Source organism: Carassius carassius, chromosome 5 (genome assembly GCF_963082965.1).
Source record: "Carassius carassius chromosome 5, fCarCar2.1, whole genome shotgun sequence".
Lineage (NCBI taxonomy): Eukaryota > Metazoa > Chordata > Actinopteri > Cypriniformes > Cyprinidae > Carassius > Carassius carassius.
The window spans coordinates 24,454,105-24,465,341 of NC_081759.1; positions in this window are offsets into that span (position 1 = coordinate 24,454,105).

Consider the following 11,237-nt stretch of genomic DNA (forward strand, 5'->3'; position numbering starts at 1 on the left):
ATTATTAGGGTTCTCAGATGAAACTACATTTATATGATATGAACAAAAAATTATACGAACAAAAAATATGAAATAATAGAATGTAAAAACAATACTAACCAATTAAAAACAAATTCAAATACTAGCATGTACTATTTAGCCTAGGCTACTTGGCTCTTTTTTATGTTTCTCTCAGTCTCAGTCTCATCTTGCCCTGTCTCTTCCCCTCCTAAAGCTGAACTTTTTTAATTTACTAAAGGCTACAAAATGTATATTAATTCTCAACATGTACACATTCATTATTAATCTTCTGCCAAACATGATGAAAATGGCTTTGTTAATGCTCTGTTAATGTCCCCTTACAATGACAGTAAACTTATTATTAGTCACATTACATAAGTTAGGCCTATTTTCAGTTAAAAATGGCGAAATTCGACAATAGTATATTCGTTTGTCTGATTATTTTTGTCATTCGTTTCACATCTATGACTTAAAAAAGCGGTCAAATATGAAATGTTTCAGTTACTTACATCTCATCTCGCACTCGACGTAAACTGAAGCGAGTCACCCTGCTCAAATTCGCGCTCAGCAGCCTCTGTGTATATAAAGCCCGCCTACTTTGATTTGATTGGCCATCTCAAAAATTCTGACATTGACAGACCAATGAGACTCAGGTGAACACAAACACACACACACACCATGTACTCTGTTTCTGACGTCTGCTCTGCTCGGCGCCGCTGCGGATTGAAGATGAAGAACGCGCTGAATCTGATTATAACAAGACTGAAGCGAACACTATTTCAGATAGCCCTTCGGGCAGGCCGGTTATGCATTTTGGTAGCCCGACTGGAAAACACAATAGCCCCGGGACGTCGGGCAGGCGATTTTGCGAGCCCTGGTTGCTTCTAGCCACGGTGGTTAAAAATGGTACGGTCCACAATAGGGATGTCTGAAATCGCTTTACATTAAAATGTTCCTACAGTGAAAATAGGAGTTGACTTGTATTGTAACTGTAATTATATTTTTTCACAATATCAGAAAAATTATCTGACCCCCCCAAAACTGATATTTCTGTCCCTTTGGGGGGTACTGGGTCTTCATTGGGGGGTATAGTACCCCCCAGTACCCCCTGTAATTCGAACTATGAATAAGACTCACAAACAGATAGTGACTGACACGCACACAGTGAGCTTGCTGAAAGACACAAGGCCAAATGCTGGTTTCACCGCACGTGCTTTTAAGCTTATGAAGTCTTGCCCATCCATCTGTCTGATTACACACATGATTCAGAGCCAGTCACGCTGAAGTTGTTCCCAAAGCGTTCTCTGATGCAGCTCGAGTTCCTAAAGAGAAACTGGGTGGCTTGTTACTGTCCCAAGACTGTCAAGTAAAATACACTGTCAACGTCCAGAAAAGTATGAAAAGCATTGTCAGAATAGTCCTGCCATCAGTGATTGAACCGTAACGATATGAAGTGATGACAATATTTTTTGTATGAGAAGAAAACAAAAATAACGACTTTATTCTTCTCAGTCTCTCCCAACATCACTGTAAGTGCAGGCTGCGTACACTTTTCTGTGTCAGCCATGCCACAAGGATTGCCAAGGCATGGATATGTCCCTAAAGTGCTCTACACCCCGCTTAGAGCACAGGTTATCACTCTCTCGGTGGTTCCTCCTTTGGATGGAGGACCTGGAGCTTAACCTTCTCTGCCCTGTCAGGGCACTGAGAATTTACATCGAGCATTCTGCCCTGTTCAGGCAGTCAGAATAATGCTTTTTATGCATTGGTGGCTGCCACAAAGGGTATCCGGTAACAAAGCAGAGAATTTCTCAATGGTTAGTTGATGCTATTGTGCTAGCATAGTCTTCTCTGGACCTGTATTGCCCCATGGCAGACATTTGTGCGGCGGCCGGATGAGCCTCGCTGTCCACCTTTGCCAGATTTTATAACAGGGGCGAACTCCGGTCCTGGAGAGCCGCAGCACTGCAGAGTTCAGCTCCAACCCTAATCAAAATCACCTGCCTGTAGCGTCTTAGTAACTGTTCAGACCTTGATTAGCTTGTTCAAGTGTGTTTGATTCGGGTTGAAGCAAAACTCTGCAGGGCTGTGGCTTTCTAGGATCGACGTTTGCCACCTCGTTCTATAATTTGGATGTTCCTTCCTTATAGGCTTGGATTCTATCTGCTTAAAGGGGCATGGCCTGCCTAAGGGCAGGTCTAATCCTTTATGCGTTTGCATGACTTCATGTATGCTCTTGCCCCTATTAGACAAACTGAGGCTGTACAAAATAGTTTGGAACGATTATCCAAGGCTGGGTTGACCTTAGTGAGTTCAGCCCTCTTGCCTCCTGCAAGGCTCACCCTGTTTATACTTGGTCGCTGTAAAGCAGCTTTACAGTATTAAACAGGGAAATAGCGTGTCAAAATATTGTGCCGTTCTCCTCTGCCCAGACGAGACGAGCCATTTAATTCTAGGTTGCAACAAAGTCAGATTGTGCAGAGGACTCATCTGGTTCCTGAGGTCTTGTCCCAATGGCTATTTGGGACTGCATATGGCTTAGTCTGGGTGGCTGCAGTGACCATCTGATCTTGATACAGACTGGATCTGGTGGCTACGGTGACCTTGGAATAAGAAAGAAACAGACTTATATTAGCATAGATTCCATTCATCTAATGATGCATGTTCCCGGTTCCAGTCGACCTAATTAATGCAGCCTAAATATCCTTTAACAGATTTGAATAATATAAATGTGTTAGTGTATTATGTGTACGCCAGGTTAAAGAGATGGGGTATTAATCTAGACAGAGTGTGTCTGCCTCTCGAACAGTGTTAAGATGACTGCACACTAGAAATTTGTAAATCTTAACCAATTTAACCAAAGCCATGGGAGACCACATCCATGAAGACAGTTCAACCAATTTTTAGCTTTATAATCCTCTGAACGCACACACTAGACAATTTGACCAGACCACGAGACCACACACATGATGATTGTTGGAACGATTTCACAGTGACTAGACAAGAAAAACAAATAGAGGACAATGTTGTCAGCTGACTCTCCTGGCATGCATTCTGTTTCACAGTGAAAAACAAAGTATAGAAAAGAATATGGGTGATTTTCTCTGCTTTCATGGTATGTTTGTGGCTGCCAGGTTTCAGCTATAGAAGCACGCAACATCCAGGTGACGCTCGCTCACTCTCATTGGATATCAAAGGTATCACATCAGAGGCAGCCTGATTAAGAGTCTTTTTACGATTTATGATTTGAGTTCGGCGACGCTCCATCTCAGTTGGGAGCAGTTAAATAATTGTAATGACACCACACAATAGAGGATCTTTTGAACAAAAAAATTGTTAGCGACAAGCCATGAATCGGGCCACACCCCCGATCATCTGGGGGTCCAAATTGGGCTTAAAATCATGTAGTGTGCGGCCAGCCTTAGGCAGATTGTTCCAGAATTTGGGAGCTAAATAGGGAAAGGATCTGCCACCCGGAGTTGAGTTTTATATTCTAGGTATTATGAAATGGCCAGAGAACAAAAATGGAACAAAAGAGAACAAAATGGATGTGGAGGACTATAATGAAATAAGAGCAAATACTGAGCTGTTAAACCATTCAGGGCTTTATAGGTAATAATCAAGATTTTAAAATGTATACAATGTTTAATAGAGAGCCAGTGCAGTGTTAACAGAACCGGGCTAATATGGTCATACTTCCTGGTTCTAGTAAGAACTCTAGCTGCTGCATTTTAAACCAGCTGGAATTTGTTTATTAAGCTTGCAGAGGAACCAACCCATAATGCATTATAATAATCTAAACTTGAGGACATGAACGCCCGAATTAACGATTCTTGCGTAAAAAAATTACTTGCAGAAAAAAATACTGGGTTGTTCTTTTTCATGTTGGTAGAAAACATGAGTACCAGGGCCCCAATTATAGCACTTAAACTGGGAAAAATATATATTCTATTCTATATTCATGATATGACACATTTAAATGGTTTGGAGGGTTTGTCCATAAGACAAATCTAGTTGGGAATTTAGTCATAAGGAGGCTGTTACTGAATTGGAAAATTTTATAAATGGAAAGAGAATTAGCCTGTCCACACTTTGAGGATACTGGTATTTTGTTGCACTTAATCCTGTTTTCTATACAGCTTAAACAGTAAAACAAAAAAAACAATAAAAAAGAAAAAAATTATCTTTTCCATGAAGGCTGACCTGTAATGACAGAACTGTAATATCTGTATGTAAGCTTCATGTTGCAAGCGCTTTAGTACACAAGCTCATTAATAGTTAGTTGCAATATTTATTGTTTTTATTATAGCTTTAGCAAAACAGAGTCTGTATTTGAACATGGTTTTAGAACATGTGCTCCACTAATTTCAATCCACAGAGGCCAATGTTTGCTTTAAATACAGTCATTACATTTCCCTTTATCCGTAATGTTTTTTTGGTTTTGTTTAATTTTGCCAAACTGAAAGAAAAAAAATTCTCACCAAAAATCAATTACATTTACTACAAATAATGCTTTGATTTGATTTATATTAACCTCACACTCATGACCTAAAAAGAGGGCTTATTATAATCATAACTACATTCTTTTGTGTTCTGTTAAATTTAGAGCAATTCTGACAATGGTTTAATTAACGTCTCTAGGTTACATATTTAACCCTAGTTCCTCGAGGGAAAACGCATTGGGGAATAGCGTGAGTGACTCTGAATATCATATCTAATCTGTCTTATAGAAGAGCGTGATGTCACGGGTGGGGTGACGTAAGCGACCAGGAAGCTATAAAGGCACGAGCCGCGCAGCTGGCTTCAGCTTCGAGTACCAGCACGCGCCGGCAGGGGTGCTGGGGGTATGGACTCGAGACGCAGTGTCTCGTTCCCTCGAGGAACTAGGGTTACATACGTAACCTAGAGACGTTCCTCTTCAGAAACTCGAGCTGCGTCGAAAAACACTTTGGGGAACGAGTACCAATGCTGCCAGACTACCAAACCCCTGCCTAGTGTGTATCCGAAGAGCACAACTTAGGACGAGAGGAATGAAGTGCCTGGAGTGACTGGCATGTTTAAACCATAGAATCTTGCAAAAGTAGAAGCGTGGACCACCCCGCAGCATTGCAGATGTCCAGCATGGACGCACCTGCTAGAAAGGCCTTGGAGGCCGCCATACCTCGTGTAGAGTGAGACTTGGCTCCCGACAGCGGGGGACGACCAGAGGACTCAAAGTGGCGTTGATAGTCTCAACTATCCAACGACTAATAGTCTGCTTAGAAGCAGGAAAACCCCTCTAGGGGGGACCGCAGCATACAAGCAATTGGTACGTTTTTCTCCACAGGGCAGCTCTGTGGACGTATGCATCCAGCGCTCGAGCTGGACACACACAATTTAGCTTCATTAGTTAGAATTATGGTGCCCTGCGCCTGGGAGAGTAGGTCTATCCTGATCGGTATCTCCCATGGAGAGCCGTCGAGGAGTGAGACCATGTCTGCGAACCATACTCGGGCCAGCCAGAATGGGGCTACTAATAACAGACGGACCCCGTCCCGGCGTACTCTCGGCAGAACTCCTGGGAGAAGAGCAATAGGGGGAAAGGCGTACAGACTAGAGGTCTTCACAGTGCACCCGAGACCCATCGACCCGGGATCCGACCCGGGACCCGTACGGGTCCGGGTCTATATTTTAAATGATCAGCCGGGTCCGGGTTGGGTCCGAATCTATTACTTCGGGTCCCGGGTCTGTTTAACATTGTGTGTAATACCCGTGCGATCGGAGTCATCGGACCCGGAGAACACCTGGCCGTGATCAGACACTGCTTGTGTTTTTTGTAACTTGCAACTTGTAAAATTAGGAAAAGAACAGTGAGCAAAAAAAAAAAAACAGCGATCTCTCTCTCTCTCTCTGATTAGAAGCAGAGCGCGCAGAATGCAAGTGCATGCACGGTAATAATTGCAGACTTGACACACTCATATTTAATATATTTCAAATCAGCAACAAAATCGGAGGTGAACTGTCACATTAATGTTTTCTATGACGCTCAAATTGCGTTAAATCATATTTTAGGATGATCCAGCTAACACGCATGTGCAGTCTCGATTTTCTCCCATTTTTATACTAATATAAATAAACCGTTTAATCTTAAAGTTTTAGTGGTCAGATTCAGACTCGACGCAGAGCAGAGAGCACAGAGATGATAGCGTAAGCGGCCATGGCACTGAAGGAGCATTCGTTATTATAGTTCAAAAGGGCAAACAGTCAAAGTTATTATGCAAGTTAACCTTGAGTCAGAATGTACATGTGCAAAGTTGCATTTGTCATCCGTCACCGTGACACCAAGTGGAACTTTGAAGCTGAAATAATGAGTGGATTAAGCTTGGAATAACGAGCGGAATAACATGGATAACTTTCTTGTCTGAGGATTATAATGCATCACAGGCAGTCAGGTACTCCTTAATGTGTTTATAATGCATCACAGACTACGGCTCCTTAAATTAAGATATAGGTTTTTTTTCGCAACATGTTTATTGACTTGTAATAGTAATTTAAAGTGGAATATGTGACAATCGGGTCCAGTCGGGTCTGTGTCTTCCCGACGGGTTCAGGTTCAGATTTCAAATAATATACGGGTCCGAGTCGGGTCCGGGTAGGCATTTCTTGGATCTACACGGGTCCGGGTCCAGCTTTTGAAATATTAGACGGGTCCGGGTCGGTTCAGTGTAGTACATTACGGGTCTCTTTCGGGTTCGGGCACAAATTTTTGGACCCGTGAAGACCTCTAGTACAGACGAAGCCTCGGCCAGGTCTGTACCATAGCGTCCAATCCCAGAGGAGACATTGTGATGTCTCTTGAGTCGCAAAAAGGTTTACTTGAGCCCTGCCAAAAACTCTCTATATCTGCTTCACCAACTCGGGGTGAAGCCTCCATTCCCCGGGCCTCAGCCCCTGCCTTGACAGTATGTCTGCTCCTATATTTAGTTTTCCAGGAATATATACTGCTCTTAATGAGAGGAGTTTGCTCTGGGACCACACAAGGATCTGGTGCGCCAGCTTGTACAAGGGGCGCGAACACAGACCTCCCTGGTGGTTGATGTAAGAGACCACCGATGTGTTGTTGCTGTGCGTGATGTCACGCTCTTCTATAAGACAGATTAGATATGATATTCAGAGTCTCTCATGTTAAACGCGTTCCCCAAAGCGTTTTCGACGCAGCTCGAGTTCCTGAAGATGAACTGCCCTTACACAACAAACTGAGACTTACTGAAGTTGTTTCCTTTTCATAAAACAGATTCTTTTCATTAATTAACTGAACATGAACTGAAGGAATGAATGGAGGGACATGTACAAAGATATTTTTTCTGTCGCAAAGGTTATATTTGACTGAAACGGACTCAAGAAGATAACAATATGAATGGGTATAACTGAATTCTTTAGAACTCAACTTGTGATTTCAAGGAGAATTCATGCTGTCAGTTTAACATGACAATGATAGGGGTCTTGAGCAAGCTAGTTTCTGTCCCAGAGGCCATGTCTGTTTGATGCCTAAAGAACCATATGCCTGAAGAATGCAAACAAACCATCAGAGTAGCTCAGGCCAACTGCCATGCAGCTCACTAATCATATAAGGAATTCTCAGTATAGTGATACAGACAGTTTCCCAATGAACACAACATTGGCTGCAAACAAAGTGAATAAGATATTTTTTTCTAAACACTTACCCACAATATTAAATAATGCTGTGGAATGAGTCTCACATTATTTGAGCAACAAACATAAGCTTGTTTAGAGCAACACAATCATATGCATTCTATTTTAAGCAACTGGGAAAAAAGATTTGAAGTGGTCTATCACATAGCAATGCCCTAGAATGCAATAGCAAGCACCACTTACACCATCAGAAAACTTTTTTTTTTTTTTTTGGAATAAGTCTGCTGAGGTTTTGACTACTTTTGTTGGGGCAACAAAAAAACTATACTATTGAAGTATTTAAGAAATAATTAAAATAACTAGCAATATTCTAACTACAATGTAGCACAATCGTTTTTCCCCTCTACATGGTTTCATGGGTATTTTAATTCCCAATTTCTACACTTATCCAACTTTTACCTTACAGTAACAACAGAATCAGTAAACACAACTAAATCTAGCTCCAGGCTTAGCGCTTCAGAGATGTTCTGATACTGCCATCATTTCGACGAGAAGTAGTGAACAACAAGACATCCGTCTCCTGAGTTGCAAAAAAGTCATCTATCATATTAAATAAATAACTAAATAAAATAATAGAAGAACAAAAACTTTCTTTACTTCAGTTAGGGAAAGTCAAAAACATGGTACAGAGAAGCAACTCACTGAAATGAGTCAGACACCAGTAGCCGCCTCCTGATTTTAATCTGAAAACCTAAAGAACACAGTAAGGGTTGTGGATATGATAGTGTCCTTTTGATGGTAAGATGGTACAAGAAAGACACTTCAATGACTCTTTCACAAGTAATGACATAGAGTTGAAACTTAGTTAACAAAATTCAATAAGGTCCTGATAACTTGGCTTTGACAAAGAGATGCATCAGAGGTGGCTGAAACCAGTAGCTTAAAATAAATAAATAAATAAATAAAATTCCTTTTTGTGTACAGCCATGGCCAAAAGTTTTGAGAATGACACACAATAATTTTCACAGTCTGCTGCTTCAGTGTTTTTAGATATTTTCGTCAGATGTTACTATGTCATACTGAAGTATAATTACAATAATTCCATAAGTGTCAAAGGCTTTTATTGACAATTACTATAAGTTTATGCAAAGACTCAGTATTTGCAGGGTTGACCCTTCTTTATCAAGACCTCAGCAATTCCGCCCTGGCATGCTGTCAATCAACTTCTGTGCCACATCTTGACTGATGGCAGCCCATTCTTGCAGATTCAGTGCTTAGAGTTTGTCAGAATTTGTGGGGTTTTGTTTGTCCACTCGCCTCTTGAGGATTGTCGGAAACACATTTATGATCGACAGAGCCTTTTGTAAATTGGCAGTGTGCACGAATATCAGCTTTCGCTGGTGACTACTGAGAAGCTATGAGGCCTCTGTCTGCTGCTGAAGCTGAACACCGAGACCGTGGCCTCACCTACTGACGCTAACTGCAAAAAAAGGTGACGCCAGCAGTTTGAGAGGGGACAGAAGCGTGGCAAGTGTGGAGGCACACGAGCTAGGCTAAGAGCTTACCAAACTACACCAGCGATTTCATCACTCATGCTCAGCATTCACTCTCTGGAAAATAAACTGGACTTAATTCAATTCAAACTGGTTCAAAACTCATCACAGTTTGGCAGATGATGCTACCTCAGCATTGGACTGCTTTCAGTACACAGACTGGAACATGGTTAAAGAGGAAGCCACCTACAACAACCTCACAGACCTGCAGGAGTACACTGAAACTGTGAGTGCTTATTTCAAAACGTGCATTGATGATGTGACAGTCACCAAGACCATCACCACGCATGTAAACCAAAAGACGTGGATGACAGCAGAGGTTCCGTAGGCTGCTAAAGACCAGAGATTAAGCATTCAGATCAGGAGCCCTCAAAACAGCAAGAGCCAGTCTGTCCTGTGGCATCAAAAATGAAAAACGGTCATATTCTCAAAAAAATCAACAATCACTTCACAGACAGCAGAGACACACAGAGCCTGTGGCAAGCCATTCAGACCATCACTGACTACAAGCCCCCTCCACAGGCCTGTGATGATGACACATCCCTCACAGATGCACTCAACCACTTTTATTCACAGTTTGAAATGCAGAATGACATACCTGCACAAAAACTGCCCATACCTCCCAACGACCAAGGAAGACCCTATCTAGGATCATATTCAGAATCTGTCAGTAGGTTAGTTGTGTATAGGTGTAGTATTATGTGAAGCATTCGTATAGTCTGTATTTTTTTACTTATGTATAGCTTAACATTTATATATAGTATATTTATAGTCAAAATCTGTCAGTAGATTAGTTGTGTATAGGTTTATGCTGTTTTACTAAATTGTTGTATGTCTGTATTTATGTAGCACCGTGCTCCTGTGAGGCACGACATTTCATTCCACTGTATGTTCCCACATGTAGCAGAATGACAATAAAGCTCAACTTGAACTTGAACTAGCTTTATTCTGGATGCCCCAAAAAATCAGAAAGAGGGTTCATCAGAGAAAATGACTTTACCCCAGTCCTCAGCAGTCCAATCCCTGTACCTTTTGGAGAATATCAGTCTGTCGTTGAAGTTTTTCTTGGAGAGAAGTGGGTTTTTTGGTGCCCTTCTTGACACCAGGCCTTCCTCCAAAAGTCTTTGCCTCACTATGCGTGCAGATGCACTCACACCTTCCTGCTGCCATTCCTAAGCAAGCTCTGTACTGGTGGTGCCCCGACAGCTGAATCAACTTTAGGAGATGGTCCTGGTGCTTGCTGGGCTTTCTTGGGTGCCCTGAAGCATTCTTCCCAACAGTTAAACCTCTCCACTTGAAGTTCTTGATGATCCAATAAATGATTGATTTAGGTGCTTACTAGCAGCATTATCCTATCCTGTGAATCACTTTTTGTGCAAAGCAATGATAACTGTTTATGTTTCTTTGCAGGTAACCATAATTAACAGAGGAAGAACCATGCTTTCAAGCACCACCCTCCTTTTAGAGCTTCCAGTCTGTTATTCTAACTCAGTCAGCATGACAGAGTGATCTCTAGCCTTGTCCTCATCAACACTCTCACCTGAGTTAATAAGAGCATCATTGACATGATGTCAGCTGGTCCTTTTGTGGCAGGGCTGAATGCAGGGGAAATCTTTTTGAGATTAATTTATTTTTCATGGTGAACAGGGATTTTTCTATTAATTGCAGTTCATCTTATCAATCTTCATAGCATTCTGGAGTACATGCAAACTGCCATCATAAAAACTAAGGCAGAAAACTTTGTGAAAATTTATATTTGTTTAATTCTCAGAACTAACGGCTGTAGTGTATAGTAGCATCGTCTCAGCTAAAATAATAATAATAATAAAAATTCACTAGTGAACACAGTAATGAATTGAAAGAGCATCAAAGCAAGACATACTGTACAAATTTAAGCATCTTGAGACAATAGTAACAACATTACCTCTCAGAATTTTATTTTCAGAAACCAGGAACCATGTTTTCCAATTCAGAAATTGAAAAGGTTTCAGAACCTTCAAAGTTCTATTATTCTCAGTCAGATTCACTGTTGCCATTATTCTGGATCTCTGT